The sequence below is a fragment of the Pleurodeles waltl genome, chromosome 7 (genome assembly GCF_031143425.1).
Source record: "Pleurodeles waltl isolate 20211129_DDA chromosome 7, aPleWal1.hap1.20221129, whole genome shotgun sequence".
Classification (NCBI taxonomy): Eukaryota; Metazoa; Chordata; class Amphibia; order Caudata; family Salamandridae; genus Pleurodeles; species Pleurodeles waltl.
This window is the reverse complement of record NC_090446.1, coordinates 703634051-703653233: the sequence shown is the minus strand read 5'-3', so window position 1 is coordinate 703653233 and position 19183 is coordinate 703634051.

Here is a 19183-nt window from a genome sequence, read left to right as displayed (position 1 = left end):
AGCCCGGTCCAACAGTTGAGCACGCATGGTCTATATTTAAGTATTAAATCTGGGCGTCCAAGGCACTATTAACGCAATCCCTGGGAAAGCCTAACCAGCTTTTCCAAATGTTCGTTTCTATTGTTTGCATACGCTTCTCCTTTTTTTCAAGTAGTGCCTCACAGCCCTATAGCAACAGGAAGACAACTTTAGCAGTATTCACCTCCCTAAGTACTTCCACAGATTTCTGGCCTAAGGCAGAATCCAACCTCTGCAATGCCCCTGCTACCAACTTGGCGCCAGATTCTTGAGAGGAAATGTGAGCCCCAAAGTCCAGATTATATCTAAACAATAGGCCCAAGTATCTATACTCCTTAACTACCTCACCTTGCGAGACCTCCAACCACCCCCAGGACTGTCTCTCGCCTTTGGAGAAGACTATGGGCCTGATTACGACCTTGGCGAATGGGATACTGTCACAAATGTGACAGATATTGCACCTGCCGTTTTACAGGTTACACAGGATATAATGGAACTTGTAGTACGGCGGACCGGAGATCCGTCATGTTTGTGGTGGAGAATCGCATCCACCAAGGTTGTCATCAGGCCCCATAATCCTAGTTATAGCAGTGTTTATCCTTAGCTCATTTCTCTTACAAAACAGCGAGAAGGTCTCTAATTGCCTCTGCCATCCAACTGGTGTCAGGTATAATAGCACCATGTCGTCTGCGTGAAACAGATATGCTCTAGTTTCCATCTATAACTTGGGGGAAAAACATCTCCCCTGGTGAGCCCCCGCTGCATCTGCAATATAGATTTAAAACAGCAGTGGAGCCAAGATACAACCTTGCCTCAAACTATCAGGGGTACTGATCTTTATTGAGAGAGCCCAGTTACCCCCCTAACTCAATTCTGGTCCATGAACCCTCATATAGATGAGCTATCCATTTCAAAAGACCCCTTTGCCAGTTCCATTTCGCCATTGTTTCCCAAAGAAGGTATCAAACCGTTGTTAAATCAATGTATGCCACATAAAGTGGCTGCTTTCTTTAAGGGCATTATTTTCAGCCAACACTTTCAGTGTCACACAACCCTCTATGGTGGAATATCCTTTCCTAAAGCCCATTTGGGTCAAGGGGAGAACACTCGCTGAGCACACCCATCCTTCTAAAAGACCCAACATATGTTGTGCAAAACATTTTTTTGTGATATCCAGCAGTGATATCATATGATAATTACAGGGCAGGTACCGATTCCCCTTTTTGAACAGTGGTACCCTGATACTACCCTTCCAAGTATTGGGCACTTCATGCCCCTCTATTAGTTCGTCAAACACAGGTACCAGAGGCTGAGTCCACAACTGAGGATTAAGTTTCATGATGTTTGAAGGAATACCATCAGGCCTTTGCGCCCTTGAGCTTTTCAGACCCTTTATCACTGCTACAATCTCCTTAGCTGTTGGGGCGGGTACGCCCGCCTTCTTTTCCTCTCCCTTACTGGACATACTCCTTACCCGAGAATCAATAAACCTTCCCCTGTCAACTCTAGATTTATATAATTCCAAAATATACATGGCCCAGGTGTACTTGAAAATTAAGCTAGCTAAAATGTGTTTGACCACTCCCAGAGTGTCATTTATAACCCTCCAAAAGCTCTCAAAGTTACAGCTACGCAGGGAAGAGATTACTCTTGCCCAAAGGGTCTCTCTTTACTTCCCCTTAATGTGCCGCATCTGTTTCCTACAGTCTTTCCTATGGAGTTTGATCTGATTCTCCCTGCAAGGGCCCCCAACGCTAAATGCCTCTCGAAAATTCCTAAGAGTAGCCTTGGCCCTTAAAATCTCTGGATTCTGCATTGCCTTACCGTCGTCTCTTTTATTTGTTCCCAACTCCCCCATGACCCTTATGGAGGATATACATTTTTCAAAGTCCTGGACTCCATATTAAGAGGGTGAACTGGCATGCTCCTCTAACAACCTCCTCAAAGTATTTATTACATGTGTTTTCATTTGGCAGGCCACAATATTGTGTGGTTATTCTTATGTCGCAAATGCAAACTATTGGACCACTGATCCCTTTTCAAAGCTAACCTGGCAAGCAAGATGATAATGGGCTTATGGTTACTGACTTCCAGAGCCCCTACTACTAATCCCTTACCAATCTAAAATCCTCCGAAGCGATAATCGCACAGTCCAGCAAGGAAGTGACCTTCCCATTATCAAATGTTGATTGCGCCATCTGGTCACCTGGACACCTACCATTAATAATTGTCAGTTTAAAACTCTCAAGCAGGATCCCTAGGTGTCTACCTGCCACCTTCCCTCTCTGACTCCCCCACACCTGGCTGGGTATATTTAATGCACTGTCTTTAGCGCTATGAGCGCCCTCCCTTATCTGGCTCGAGGAGATTTTGACATTTAAATCATCCACGAAAAGGATAGGCACCAGTGGGAAGCCCTCTTGAATCATTTCAAGTAAGCGGTCCAACTCCTTGAATTGAGACTCTTTGCTAGAAGTCAGGGGCAGGTACGTATTAATAAATATCAGGCCTCAGCCCCCCCCAAGTGGCCACTGTAGCAGGGAAGAAGATTAAGCTGACAATAATAAAATCAAGAAGTTAACAGAATCCCAAGACATGGCGGAAACTCTTATATTACACTGTGCTGCTATCAAGAATGCAAGTCCTCCCGCTGGTCACCCAAAGTGCCCCTTCACTGCTCTTAAACTGAAAACAACAAATTCTAGTAACACCCATTCCTTCATAACCCAGTTTCTTGCAGGGATGCAACCACCACTTTATTGTCCTTAATAACGGGTATAAGCGTCTCAAAGTTCCCTCTCAGCCCAGCAATGTTCCAGGACAGAAAACTAACCCCTATGGTATCAGGAATTACAGAATGGGGGTTTTGGCGACTCCTTTTTTAATTACTTGCCCCAGCGATTCAATTCCAATTTGTTTTACTTTCCTCTACCGGCTCCACGCAATTGGAAACAATTTGTCCACCCTGAGCTGCTCCCTCCCAAAACCAACACAACTATTCTTGACCACAGGAGAAGACACAGGGGCCGGTAGGGAAAAACCATAATAATTAGGCCAGACCCTACTGCTTGAAGCTGACAATAACTGATGTGATGGGAGATCTTGAGGCATACACACCAAAGCCTGACCACCTAAGGTCATCCTGCGATTTCATTACCTCTTCCACCACTGCCCTAGAATGGAAATAAGCACAAACATGAGGCCAGTCTGATGCTGATACCCATACATGTGGCTGGACAACCAGAGTGATTTATTTAGAAGAGATCTTCCCATACTGGGGGTTAGAATGAGGGAGTGTTAATAACCATGATCTATTTAGGATCCTGTCTGCCTCCACATCAATGAAGATGACCACAAACTGAAGAGCCCAAATCTTATTGTCATAGGGATTTTCATTTGAGTTCATCGACCAGCATACATCCTCCACAGGACCCACCTGCAGCCTCTCACCCTCCACAGGTGGGGCCCCTTCAGCCCAGGGAGCCACACAACCCCTCTGCCCAGCTTTACCAAAATCCAGCACCACACCTGTCAGGGCCCCTACTGGGTGAGCTGGAATTACGGCCCCTTTAGAGGAAGCCAATAAGGACCGTCTGCCAGAGCCAAAGCCTGTGCCCTCACTAAAACCAAGAGGAGTTCAGCCTTGCTGGACTTATCATTAATCTGCACTAGAGAAGAATCAGGAGAAATGGCATCAGTCAAAAAAGTAACCTTCCTGGACCTTTCTTAGATATTCTTCTCACTTTTCTTTTACCTTATGGGAGGATTTAGCTCGTTTCATCAAGGAGACATTCTTCTTTTCTACATACTGAGATTTCTTCTTTTCTATATACCGAGGTAACTCATTACATGGAAGCTGGGATTTTTCCTTTCCTGGATGTTGATCATGATCTTTAATCAGAAATGCTGACCTGACTTTTACTACAGTTGTTAAAAAGAGGAAAAACTTCCCCTGCTTCCCAAAGAGCTGGGGAAAACCTACAGGTCCTGGACCATCACCTCCTTTCTCCAAAGCTGGTGCATGGTCCTCAGTAAAAAGAACTTCAAGATCACTTAGAATAAACAAATGGCCGCCTTTATTCTCCAGACACCAAGAGGCCCTAGGATCACCCACCCAATGTGATGGTAACGGAATCTGTTACATCAGACTTAGGCAGATCCCTACTAGAAGAAACCAGCAATACCTTTAATATTACTGATAAAATGTCTAACGTGATCCGAACTGTCAGTGTTCTTTTCTAGTATAGATAATATAGATCCCAAAATGTGTTCAAGATTCTGCAGGGGCGGGGAAAAAAATACATAGCCTTGGGAAATATTCTTTGGTGGGTTCAGCATTAAATCCGAGGAGGCAGAAAGAGTCCCCTGATCTCAAATGGACAAACTCGGCATGCTTGAAAACAGGGCCATAATTTGTTTCTGTTGCTCTAATACATCTGACGATGAGTCCTCCCTCCTGTTCAACACAAGAGACTCCTGTTTACATGGCAAGATCTCAGGTACAGATTAGTCCAGACTAAGAGAGGGTTGGGAACTGGGTGGGGATAGCCATCCCCTCCCCATCACTTCAAGTTACTAAGCATGTAGAGGGACGCTCTCCATATGAACGCTGGCTAAATACACCAAAAGAATCCACTTGAGTCTGCGTAAACAACAGGTTTGGTGAAGTGGTGATGGCCATTGTGGCAGGCACAGGGCTTCTCCCCCTGGCTGCCCAATCTTCTACAGAGACTGCTTTCACCTCTTCTGGCCCCTGAGGGATTAAGTGGACAACTTCTACCATAACTTAAGACGTAGAAGCTTTCTCCTCTGACACTCTTTGGAAGAAGGATGGTATTATGCCCCCTCCTTTTAGAATATCCAAATGGGAGGCTCTGTTCCTCATCAGATTTTCCTTTGTCTTTTGGCACAAAAGAATGCCTAACATACAGCCTGACCTCAATTTTTTTGCCGTCCTCTTTGCACCCACTCAAAAAGGCTACTATCACCACAAAACGTTTAAATCGCAAGAGATTGGGCTCCCAGACTTGACATTCCCAAATGACACGGCCCAGGTACTCCAGCCAGGTACTCAAGCCCCAATCTGACACTCTCACCGTCAGGCCGTTGATCCAATTAGTTGGATGTAGTAAAAATCAGGACCGAGCAGCGCACACTATATGCACGCAAGCCGCACCCGTGCCTAGCTGTACCGCCTCTGCGAACACCGGGGCACACACTCGCAGAGACTGACTACAGCCCCCATGCTCACCTCTACATTACTACTTCTTCTCTTACTGAGCACTGCCATATCTGCACTTTCTCCATTCTGATAGTCCTAACGGCAGGTGCAGGCGAAACGCAGGGGTAATTGAGGACCAACTATAAAGAGGCCACCAGCACTATCAGAAGATATCCAAGGGCACTTTCAGTCTTCAGTCTTTAAAGTGTCATTCATGCACCTTTGGCATATTCTACTGCAGAATATAACAGTGCCCCCAGAGCACCGCCTAAGCCCCCTGCGCTGTCTTTTACTCCTTGCCCTGGTGAGGCATGAGCACGCACTCGTTGAGGGTCCTGGTAATCCCATACTACTTATAAAACTTGGAAAAAGTATTTTAAAATCTCTGGGGCTCTTAAAGACCTTTTTTAGATCCTTAGAACTGGGGACCAGGTACTAACTCTGATTTTGGGGTTGAAGGGGGGGGCAGCGAGTTATGACATGGGAGCACCCGCATCAGCCTACTGCCGGCTGCTTCTGCTACACAAGCCCGACCTGGTCCACGGCTCTGAGCCTTCCCCCCCTCCACCACCCACTTCACTCACTGCGTGGACACCAGACATGCCAGAACGCCACCTCAGACCTCCGTGCGGCCTGCGCTCAAAAGGTCTCTTTTTCCTGGCCTCCTGCACTTCAAGCCTTCCACTGCCACCTGAAAAAAAGATGGTGGCTCGGGGTACAGGGCATGGGTGCAGCAGCGGTAGTGCCTGCGGGGGTTAATGGAGCGCTCCGAGTGCTGCCCTCCGAACCCTGACCTACATCTTGCTCTGCCTCCTCCTCCACACCTCATGCAACGTACAGCGTACAGACCACTCCTAAGGGATAGTACCAGTGAATTGTGTGAACCATTGTGCAGATTCCTAAACTAGGACTTTTTTTAGTTGGAAAGGAGACCATTCCATAGAACGAAGAGGTGGGAGTGCAATGAGGACTCTGCAGTTAGACTATCCACTAAAATAAGCAATACTGAGGGTGAGTAACTTATTCTTTTGATGGATAATTCTAACCGCAGATTCCTCACCTCCTGCATATATATATACCAAAGGAGTACCCCCCATGATGATGGATCTGTAGAATGGTACACCCTAAAAAGTCCTGCTGGGCTGAATAGCAAAAAACTGCCCATCTCAGCTGACCTGTTGAGGCAGTAGTCCTTCATGAACATGTGCACTGATGCCACGTAGCTGCCTGAGACATATTCAGGATAAGCACTCCACATGCCAATGCACTGGTAGCAGATTTAGCTCTAGTAGAGTAAGCCCTCAAACCATCTGAAGGCAGCTTCATAGCCAATGAGTAGCAGATCTTAAATTAGAGAACTACCCATTATGAGACGGTGTGCTTCTGAATTGCATTGCCATTCTTTGCCCCAGAGAACCCCATAAAGACTTGAAGATTTGAACATTCACCTGATGTTGCCTGGTCAGATTGATGTAACAGCCTATAGAGCCTCTTGAGGACAGGAGTGGCTCACGGTGCTTAACAGGGGTGGGGGCGCGCACGGGGGGGTAGGGGTGGGTTGGGTTACATGGAAAAAAATAAAATAACAAATAAATAAAAAAAACTTACCTGGATCGCCTCTGCCGTCACCACCACGCCACACCTCTGCTGCAGGCAGGCTGCAGACATAGGCTCCCAGCCTGCCCTGCAGCCAATCCCAACACTTCTCAGAGCAGCGTCAGGATTGGCTGGGAGCCTGAGCCTGCTCTCTCCAGCCCGGCAACACAGTGCTTGACTGGAGAGAGCCTACTGCACGTGTGTTTGGCCGGCCTGAGACGACCGGTCAAACATACATGCACAATGAGGGGGAGTGCTGTCCACTTCGCCTCAGTGCTCGTCGCAGCCTGTGGCCCCATCCCTTTTAATAAAAAACAATAATAAACTGTAGGAAGTTGGCTCTGTATATACTATCTCAAAGGGAGAGATAGTGTGCACAGAGTCCAAGGGTTCCCCTTAGAGGTAAGATAGTGGCAAAATTAGATAATTATAATGCTCTATTTTGTGGTAGTGTGGTCAAGCAGTAGGCTTATCAGAGGGTAGTGTTAAGCATTGGTTGTACAAACAGGCAATAAATGAGGAACACACACAAAGACTTAACTCCAGGCCAATACGTTTTTATATAGAAACATATATTTTCTTAATTTATTTTTAGAACCTCAAAATTCTAATTTTAGGTAAGTACATAAATTGCACAGTACTTCACACAGGTAAGTATAGAACTTTGATTTAAAACAGTAATACACACAGTTTTGGTTAAAATGGCAAATAGCTATTTTAAAAGTGGATACTGCAAAAATCAACAGTTCCTGGGGGAGGTAAATAATAGTAAGTTTCTCAGGTAAGTAAAGCACTTACATAGTCAGTCTCCTGGGCATAGGCAGCACACCATTGGGGGTTCAAGGCAACCCCAAGGCCACAGCACCAGCAACACAGGGTCGGTCAGGTGCAGAGGTCAAAGGAGGGCCCAAAACAAATAGGTGCCTGTGGAGAACAGGGGTGGTCCGATTCCAGTCTGCTAGCAGGTTAGTACCTGCGTCCTGAGGGAGCAGAGACCAGGGGGGTTTTGTAGAGCACTGGGGGGTACACACACAAGCACACAAAACACAACCTCAGCGGCACAAGGGCGGCTGGGTGCAGTGTGCAAATTAGGCGTTGGGTTTGTGTTGAAAACAATGGAGGGACCCGGGGGTCACTCTGGCGATGCAGGCAGGGCACAGGGGGGCTTCTTGGGCCAGCAACTGACTGGTCTAGGATGAGGGCCGCCTGCTGGTCACTCCTGCACTGGTAGTGGTTCCTCAGTCCTGGGGGCTGCGGGTGCAGTGCTTGGTCCAGGTATCGGGTTCCTTCGTTACCAGGCAGTCGCGGTCAGGGGGAGCCTCTGGATCCTCTCTGCAGGGGTCGCAGTGTCACGACTTACATGCTGCTTCACCCTGGAGGCCGCAGAGCGAGTGGTGTGGATCCTGTTCTGGAATGTTCGGCCTTGGCCCAAGTAGGGGTGACTCTTTCTGGTAGCCATGGTGCTGCAGGCAATGGGTACGCCAAGAGCAGGCCGTGTCCCTCAGAAGTAGTGCCAGAGGGAAAAAAAACCCTGAAAGGGGGAAAAAACCTCCAAAAAGATAGAATCCTGCAACAGGAACAAAAAGAATAGGTAACAGCAGGAACAAAATACAGGAAAATACACTGGAACCGACGAGAACCAGCACAGGAATACAAGGAAGCAGGAGCGAAGACACCTTCCAAACAGAAAGTGTTGCAGCACAAGGAGAGAAAGAAAAACAGCCCTTAAACTTAAATACCAACAAACATGAAACGACCAACAGGAAGTAAAAGGACACCATCTTAGATAGGGAAAAGCACATGGAACAGAATGGACTAGGAACCATAGAGAGTAGGGAACAAGGAAGGCTGGGAAGAGAAGGGTACTATGAGAAAGGGGGAAAAACATAAAAGAAGGCACAACCAGATGTCCAGAAAAAAGAAGAAAAGAACAGGTGAGTGGGGGGTCAGACCTGCCTAGACACACGGTGCGCTAAAAAAGAACAAGGCCCCATGCCCAATTTGGGGCCTCGTAAGGTACAGAGCAGACTGGGGGTGCGGTGCGTCTTATGACCGCATGCTGCGGTTCGAGCCGAATGTTCGGCTCGTGCCACACGCAGCGGCGCGACAAGCTGTGGGGGTGCAGAGAGGTTGACTCAGGATGTCCACGTCGTTGGAGTCACCTGGGAGTCCTCTCTGCAGTGTTGGTTTTCCAAACTCGAGCCGGGGGCGTCGACTGCAGAGTGTGAAGACTTACGCTTCTGGAGGGAAGTTAGAGTCTCTTTCAAGTTGGTTTCTTGTTGCTGTTTTTGAACGGAGCCGCTGTTCTCGGGAGGTTCTTTGAGTCTGGAGACAGGCCGGTAGGGCTGGGGCCAAGTCAGTTGTTGTCTCCGTCATCTCTGCGGGGCTTTCAGGTCAGCAGTCCTTCTTGTTGTAGGTTGCAGGAATCTGATTTTCTGAGTTCGGGGTCGCATCTAAATACTGAATTTAGGGGTGTGTTTAGGTCTGGGGGGCAGTAGGCAATGGCTACTGTCCTGGAGGGAGGCTACACCCTCTTTGTGCCTCCTCCCTGAGGGGGGAGGGGCACATCTCTATTCCTATTTGGCGAATCCTCCAAAACCAAGATGGTGGATTTCTTAAGGCAGGGGTCACCTCAGCTCAGGATACCTCAGGGGCTGTCCTGACTGGCAGGTGACTCCTTCGTGTTTTTCTCATTGTTTCCTCTGGACTTGCTGCCAAAAGTGGGGGCTGTGTCCGGAGTGGCGGGCATCTCCACTAGTTGGGATGCCCTGGGGCGATGTAACAACAGGCATGAGCCTTTGAGGCCCACCGCCAGGTGTTACAGTTCCTGCAGGGGGAGATGTCAAGCACCTCCACCCAGTGCAAGCTTTGTTCCTGGCCACGGAATGACAAAAGCACTCACCCCTTGTGGCCAGAAACCCATCTGGTTGTGGCAGGCTGGCAGGAACTGGTCAGCCTAACACTAGGAATTGGACTGATATACAGGCAGCATCTCTAAGATGCCCTTTGTGTGTATTTTTCAATAAATCCCACACTGGCATCAGTGTGGATTTATTGTGCTGAGAAGCTTGATACCAAACTTCCCAGATTTCAATTTAGCCATTATGGAACTGTGGGTTTCATAACTGACATACTTCCAGACCATACACTCTTTATGGCTACCCTTACACTTACAATGTCTAAGGTTTGCCTTAGACATTATAGGGGCATAGTGCTCATGCAACTATGCCCTCACCTGTGGTATAGTGCACCCTGCCTTAGAACTGTAAGGCCTGATAGAGGGGTGACTTACCTATGCCACAGGCAGTGGGTTGAGGGCATGGCACTCTGTGGGGAGTGCCATGTTGACTTAGGCGGTCATTATGAACACGGCAGGAAAGACCGCCGACCGCTGTGGCGACAGTGAACAGAATCCCGCCGTTGCCGGTGAATGGAAACCCGTCATATAATGAACGAAAATCCCAACCCCGCCAAAAATCACCAGACCACCACTCCCTGCCATGACTCTGTCGGCGGGAATCCCGGACCTCCCCACCCTGCCACTGCCAAGCACTCCCACATTCCACCGTCCAACTAATGATGCACAAATCACCTCGGCGGACAGTGGAGGCCAGACGACCATTGGCTGCTGCGACCGCCACAGGCGGCAAGTGGACTCAACAGTAAGAAGTGCACACATTGGATAGGCGTATGACCCACACATCCAGAACCCCATAAAACACCCCCAGACAAACCTCACAATCCCTTGCAATGAAAGCAGGACAAGAAGACAGAGAGCACTAGAGGCAGACAGCGAACGCCAGCATAAAGGATACGCACACCGTGCACATCTGCACTTTCTCCATTCCGATAGTCCTAATGGCAGGTGCAGGCGAAACGCAGGGGTAATGGAGGACCAACTATAAAGAGGCCACCAGCACTATCAGAAGATATCCAAGGGCACTTTCAGTCTTCAGTCTTTAAAGTGTCATTCATGCACCTTTGGCATATTCTACTGCAGAATATAACCGTGCCCCCAGAGCACCGCCTAAGCCCCCTGCGCTGTCTTTTACTCCTTACCCTGGGAGGCATGAGCACGCACTCTTTGAGGGTCCTGGTAATCCCATACTACTTATAAAACTTGGAAAAAGTATTTTAAAATCTCTGGGGCTCTTAAAGACCTTTTTTAGATCCTTAGAACTGGGGACCAGGTACTAACTCTGATTTTGGGGTTGAAGGGGGGGGGGCAGCGAGTTATGCCATGGGAGCACCTGCAGGAGCCTACTGCCGGCTGCTTCTGCTACACAAGCCCGACCTGGTCCGCGGCTCTGAGCCTTCCCCCCCTCCACCACCCACTTCACTCACTGCGTGGACACCAGACATGCCAGAACGCCACCTCAGACCTCCGTGAGGCCTGCGCTCAAAAGGTCTCTTTTTCCTGGCCTCCTGCACTTCAAGCCTTCCCCTGCCACCTGAAAAAAAGATGGTGGCTCGGGGTACAGGGCATGGGTGCAGCAGCGGTATTGCCTGCGGGGGTTAAGGGAGCGCTCCGAGTGCTGCCCTCCGAATCCTGACCTACATCTTGCTCTGCCTCCTCCTCCACGCCTCATGCAACGTACAGCGTACAGACCACTCCTAAGGGATAGTACCAGTGAATTGTGTGAAACATTGTGTAGATTCCTAAACTAGGACTTTTTTTAGTTGGAAAGGAGACCATTCCATAGAACGAAGAGGTGGGAGTGCAATGAGGACTCTGCAGTTAGACTATCCACTAAAATAAGCAATACTGAGGGTGAGTAACTTATTCTTTTGATGGATAATTCTAACCGCAGATTCCTCACCTCCTGCATATATATATATACCAAAGGAGTACCCCCCATGATGATGGATCTGTAGAATGGTGCACCCTAAAAAGTCCTGCTGGGCTGAATAGCAAAAAAATGCCCATCTCAGCGGACCTGTTGAGGCAGTAGTCCTTCATGAACATGTGCACTGATGCCACGTAGCTGCCTGAGACATATTCAGGATGAGTACTCCACATGCCAATGCACTGGTAGCAGATTTAGCTCTAGTAGAGTAAGCCCCCAAACCATCTGAAGGCTGCTTCATAGCCAATGAGTAGCACATCTTAAATTAGAGAACTACCCATTATGAGACGGTGTGCTTCTGAATTGCATTGCCATTCTTTGCCCCAGAGAACCCCATAAAGACTTGAAGATTTGAACATTCACCTGATGTTGCCTGGTCAGATTGATGTAACAGCCTATAGAGCCTCTTGAGGACAGGAGTGGCTCACGGTGCTTAACAGGGGTGGGGGCGCGCACGGGGGGATAGGGGTGGGTTGGTTTACGTGGAAAAAAAATAAAATAAAAAATAAATTAAAAAAACTTACCTGGATCGCCTCTGCTGTCACCACCACGCCACACCTCTGCTGCAGGCAGGCTGCAGACACAGGCTCCCAGCCTGCCCTGCAGCCAATCCCAACACTTCTCAGAGCAGCGTCAGGATTGGCTGGGAGCCTGAACCTGCTCTCTCCAGCCCGGCAACACAGTGCTTGACTGGAGAGAGCCTACTGCACGTGTGTTTGGCCGGCCTGAGACGACCGGTCAAACATACATGCACAATGAGGGGGAGTGTTGTCCACTTCGCCTCAGTGCTCGTCGCAGCCTGTGGCCCCATCCCTTTTAATAAAAAACAATAATAAACTGTAGGAAGTTGGCTCTGTATATACTATCTCAAAGTGAGAGATAGTGTGCACAGAGTCCAAGGGTTCCCCTTAGAGGTAAGATAGTGGCAAAATTAGATAATTATAATGCTCTATTTTGTGGTAGTGTGGTCAAGCAGTAGGCTTATCAGAGGGTAGTGTTAAGCATTGGTTGTACAAACAGGCAATAAATGAGGAACACACACAAAGACTTAACTCCAGGCCAATACGTTTTTATATAGAAACATATATTTTCTTAATTTATTTTTAGAACCTCAAAATTCTAATTTTAGGTAAGTACATAAATTGCACAGTACTTCACACAGGTAAGTATAGAACTTTGATTTAAAACAGTAATACACACAGTTTTGGTTAAAATGGCAAATAGCTATTTTAAAAGTGGATACTGCAAAAATCAACAGTTCCTGGGGGAGGTAAATAATAGTAAGTTTCTCAGGTAAGTAAAGCACTTACATAGTCAGTCTCCTGGGCATAGGCAGCACACCATTGGGGGTTCAAGGCAACCCCAAGGCCACAGCACCAGCAACACAGGGTCGGTCAGGTGCAGAGGTCAAAGGAGGGCCCAAAACAAATAGGTGCCTGTGGAGAACAGGGGTGGTCCGATTCCAGTCTGCTAGCAGGTTAGTACCTGCGTCCTGAGGGAGCAGAGACCAGGGGGGTTTTGTAGAGCACTGGGGGGTACACACACAAGCACACAAAACACAACCTCAGCGGCACAAGGGCGGCTGGGTGCAGTGTGCAAATTAGGCGTTGGGTTTGTGTTGAAAACAATGGAGGGACCCGGGGGTCACTCTGGCGATGCAGGCAGGGCACAGGGGGGCTTCTTGGGCCAGCAACTGACTGGGCTAGGATGAGGGCCGACTGCTGGTCACTCCTGCACTGGTAGGTGGTTTCTCAGTCCTGGGGGCTGTGGGTGCAGTGCTTGGTCCAGGCATCGGGTTCCTTCGTTACCAGGCAGTCGCGGTCAGGGGGAGCCTCTGGATCCTCTCTGCAGGGGTTGCAGTGTCACGACTTACGTGCTGCTTTACCCTGGAGGCCGCAGAGCGAGTGGTGTGGATCCTGTTCTGGAATGTTCGGCCTTGGCCCAAGTAGGGGTGACTCTTTCTGGTAGCCACGGTGCTGCAGGCAATGGGTACGCCAAGAGCAGGCCGTGTCCCTCAGAAGTAGTGCCAGAGGGAAAAAAAACCCTGAAAGGGGGAAAAAACCTCCAAAAAGATAGAATCCTGCAACAGGAACAAAAAGAATAGGTAACAGCAGGAACAAAATACAAGAAAATACACTGGAACCGACGAGACCCAGCACAGGAATACAAGGAAGCAGGAGCGAAGACACCTTCCAAACAGAAAGTGTTGCAGCACAAGGAGAGAAAGAAACACAGCCCTTAAACTTAAATACCAACAAACAGGAAACGACCAACAGGAAGTAAAAGGACACCATCTTAGATAGGGAAAAGCACATGGAACAGAATGGACTAGGAACCATAGAGAGTAGGGAACAAGGAAGGCTGGGAAGAGAAGGGTACTATGGGAAAGGGGGAAAAACATAAAAGAAGGCACAACCAGCTGTCTAGAAAAAAGGAGAAAATAAAAGAACAGGTGAGTGGGGGGGTCAGACCTGCCTAGACACGCGGTGCGCTAAAAAAGAACAAGGCCCCATGCCCAATTTGGGGCCTCGTAAGGTACAGAGCAGACTGGGGGCGCGGTGCGTCTTATGACTGCGTGCTGCGGTCCGAGCCGAATGTTCTGCTCGTGCTACACACAGCGGCGCGACACGCTGTGGGGGTGCAGAGAGGTTGACTCAGGATGTCCACGTCGTTGGAGTCACCTGGGAGTCCTCTCTGCAGTGTTGGTTTTCCAAATTCGAGCCGGGGGCGTCGGCTGCAGAGTGTGAAGACTTACGCTTCTGGAGGGAAGTTAGAGTCTCTTTCAAGTTGGTTTCTTGTTGCTGTTTTTGAACGGAGCCGCTGTTCTCGGGAGGTTCTTTGAGTCTGGAGACAGGCCGGTAGGGCTGGGGCCAAGTCAGTTGTTATCTCCGTCATCTCTGCGGGGCTTTCAGGTCAGCAGTCCTTCTTGTTGTAGGTTGCAGGAATCTGATTTCCTGAGTTCGGGGTCGCCCCTAAATACTGAATTTAGGGGTGTGTTTAGGTCTGGGGGGCAGTAGCCAATGGCTACTGTCCTGGAGGCAGGCTACACCCTCTTTGTGCCTCCTCCCTGAGGGGAGAGGGGCACATCTCTATTCCTATTTGGCGAATCCTCCAAAACCAAGATGGAGGATTTCTTAAGGCAGAGGTCACCTCAGCTCAGGATACCTCAGGGGCTGTCCTGACTGGCGGGTGACTCCTTTGTGTTTTTCTCATTGTTTCCTCTGGACTTGCTGCCAAAAGTGGGGGCTGTGTCCGGAGTAGCGGGCATCTCCACTAGTTGGGATGCCCTGGGGAGATGTAACAACAGGCATGAGCCTTTGAGGCCCACCGCCAGGTGTTACAGTTCCTGCAGAGGGAGGTGTCAAGCACCTCCACCCAGTGCAAGCTTGTTCCTGGCCACAGAATGACAAAAGCACTCACCCCTTGTGGCCAGAAACCCATCTGGTTGTGGCAGGCTGGCAGGAACTGGTCAGCCTAACACTAGGAATTGGACTGATATACAGGCAGCATCTCTAAGATGCCCTTTGTGTGTATTTTTCAATAAATCCCACACTGGCATCAGTGTGGATTTATTGTGCTGAGAAGCTTGATACCAAACTTCCCAGATTTCAGTGTAGCCCTTATGGAACTGTGGGTTTCATAATTGACAGACTTCCAGACCATACACTCTTTATGGCTACCCTTACACTTACAATGTCTAATGTTTGTCTTAGACATTATAGGGGCATAGTGCTCATGCAACTATGCCCTCACCTGTGGTATAATGCACCCTGCCTTAGGGCTGTAAGGCCTGATAGAGGGGTGACTTACCTATGCCACAGGCAGTGGGTTGAGGGCATGGCACTCTGTGGGGAGTGCCATGTTGACTTAGGCGGTCATTATGAACATGACAGGAAAGACCGCTGACCGCTGTGGCGACGGTGAACAGAATCCCGCCGTTGGCGGTGAATGGAAACCCGTCATATAATGAACGAAAATCCCAACCCTGCCAAAAATCACCAGACCACCACTCCCTACCATGACTCTGTCGGCGGGAATCCCGGACCTCCCCACCCTGCCACTGCCAAGCACACCCACATCCCACCGTCCAACTAATGATGCACAAATCACCTCGGCGGACAGTGGAGGCCAGGCGACCATTGGCTGCTGCGACCGCCACAGGCGGCAAGTGGACTCAACAGCAAGAAGTGCACACATTGGATAGGCGTATGACCCACACATCCAGAACCCCATAAAACACCCCCAGACAAACCTCACAATCCCTTGCAATGAAAGCAGGACAAGAAGACGGAGAGCACTAGAGGCAGACAGCGAACGCCAGCATAAAGGACACGCACACCGACCCACAGAAGAGCACCCTTACCTCGTTCCCAGCCCGACACCATTACCCACACTCACCATGTACCCCCCAAAAAATCCACGCTTCACCGAAAGGGAGTTAAGGACAATGGTGGATGAGATCTTGAAGGTGGAGCCACAAATATTCGGGGCCGAGGTAGAGCACACACCCATCGCAAGGAAAATGGAGCTGTGGCAGACCATTGTGAACAGGGTCATTGCAGTGGGACACCATCCACGCACCAGGGACGACATCCGGAAGAGATGGAACGACCTGCGGGGGAAGGTCCGGGGCATGGCATCAAGGCACCACATCGCAGTGCAGAAGACTGGGGGAGGACCGCCACCAACACCACCCGACTACACTGACTGGGAGGAAAAGGTATTGGCCACCCTGCACCTAGAGGGACTCACTGGACTCAGTGGAGGAATGGACTTGGATAAGTGATCTACAATTATCCCATATCCACCACACCTGTAATGCATGCACCACTACATCCCACCCAGGCATCAGCCACTACATCCAACCCCTTGCATGACCACAAACCCACTAACAGGCCCTCCCGCTGTGCACAGTCACCCACCCCTGCACGTACCCACAATGGAACAACACCCCCCACCACAATGTAACCCCACACTGGTGCAAAATGCAATGTCAACCTCACAAAGGCACCCTGGAAGGCCACAGAAAGTAACACCAGCACAAAATAGCCCAGTCCTGTGCACCCCATTACATTCATGCATTTGTAACTGACATGTCTATGTCCCCCAACAGGCACCACCACCCATGCAACCCTAACGGAGGGGACAAGGAGTGCCAGTGCCACCCAGGGAGACAGAGGCACCTCACAAGACACTGGTGAAGGATCCCAGGACACTGATGAGCAGGCAGGCCCCTTCCACAGTCCTGGACTTTCACCATGTAGAAGCCCCACCCAGGAAACCACTGTCGCTCCTACCACCCAGTCAAGACCAGCAGCCCAGGGCAGGCGTCCCCACACCAGTGTATCCAGGACACAGACTGGTGGAACACAGGTACAGAGGCCACAGTCTCCCACTCCCAACATGCAGGAAGGCAAGGGTCCCAGTACAAGTGGGGCTGCCACACCTGTGCAGGGGACAAAGGCACAGGGGGCTAGGGCAAGGGTCGCAGTGGGCCAGGGGAGAGGCCACAGGATGGATGCAGCAGCCCAGGATGTGATATCAGAGGTATTGGGGGCTTACCAACACACCCATGACAGGTTGGCACAGATTGTGTCCACCCTGGAGCACAGTCAGAGGATGCAGCAGGAACACCACCAACAGGTCATGGAGCAGTGGAAAGAGCACAATGCCACAATGGCCGCCATAGCAGGAGCACTGCTGCAGCTGGTCAAAAACCAGTCTGACACCCACCCCCCACATAAGGTCCCCACAACAGCACCGGACAACCAGCATCGGATGGCCCCAGCAGCAGAAACATCTCAGGAACTACCTTCAAAAGAAACACAAGGGCCTACCATGTTATCCCATGAAGCTCAACAGCAGGCGCCCAAACGGACCCTCAGGCCAAGATATGGCACTGGAACCCCAGCTAATAACAAGGTCCACTCCAACATTTAACTCTGCAACAAATGCAAAGCAACCATCCCACCCAATCACCAACCACACATTGCTAAGAGGCAACATGAAGTACTGTTAGACAAGATGGACCCATCAATACTACCAAAAAGGCTGCCACAATGTTGGTCTTGAGGACCCCCCCATCCTTACGACTTCCCATCACTGTAAATTGTACAATTCACTCACTTCAACCAATAAAACACTTTTCACACCTGTAACACTGTCCCCTGTGTTAAATTGTGAACAAAGTGGAGTATGGATGCAACTGGCAGAGAACAACTTTATTGTCAAATCTGTGCATGATGGGAGTCCTGTGTGCCCAAATGGTGGCAAGGAGTAAATGTGTATATGTTCAGTCAGGACCATGCAGAAGTGGGCCATGTTTTGCCTATCATTACCACCCCCCCCCCCCAATATGACAGAGCACACTGACAGTATTAGTCACTAACCCCAATGACAGGCCCAAGTCCCACATTACTGTTACTGGAAGTAGAGTTGTGTCAGTTGGTTCCTAGAATTGATATCTTCCCCTTCCTCATTATCACCATCACTCTCCTCACCTCTCTGAAGTAGCTGATCAGGACCTATAGCACCCTCCACCTCCAAGAGGGGGAAAGAATGTCTCACTGCGATGTTGTGCAGCATGCAGCAGGCCACCACTATTCTACACACCTTATCAGGCCCATAGGCCAGGGAACCCCCAGAGATATGTAGACACCAGAATCTAGCCTTCAGGAGACCTATAGTTCGCTCTATTACCCTCCTAGTATGTACATGGGCCTCACTTTAATTCCTCTCTGCATCCGTCCTGGGATTCCTCAATGGTGTCAGGAGCCAACGCAAGTTTGAATAGCCAGAATCACCTAGAAATGGTGCAATACAGACTTGTCATTGGTATTACCCTTAGTCAGACAGGCTGATTTCCTGCAATGTGTCAGTTACTGACAGGCACACTTACCTATGATTCACCCTCTGTCCTCTTGTAGTTGTTCCATCTTCTGTGGCACACTACTGTTTCTCAACACAAATGAATCATGGACTGAACCTGGAAACATGGCATTCACATGTGAAATGTACTGGTCTGGAGTACATACCAATTGGATGTTCATGGAGTGAAAGTTCTTTCTGTTTCTGTACACCTGTTCACTCACTCTTGTGGGGATGATAGCTATGTGGGTGCCATGTATGGCGCCTGTGACATGGGGTATATTGCCAAAGGCATAGAATTCTGACTTGATGGCAGGTAGGTCAGTACTTTGGGGAAACCTCACATAGGACTGCAGATGTCGGACAAATGCATTCAGAAATCTTGTCAGTACCCGGCTGAAGATTGGCTGTGAAAAACCAGCACCCATGCCCACTGTCACTTGAAATGAGCCTGTGGCCAGGAAATGGAGTGCGGAAAGCACCTGCACTTCAGTTGGAATGGCATGCTGATTACGAATTCCCCGAGTTAGTGCAGGATCCAGTAATGCACCAAGGTCCTGAATAGTTGCACGTGTGAGTCTGTAAGTGATTATGATCTGACGCTCCACCATGGTCCCCATATCCACAAGTGGTC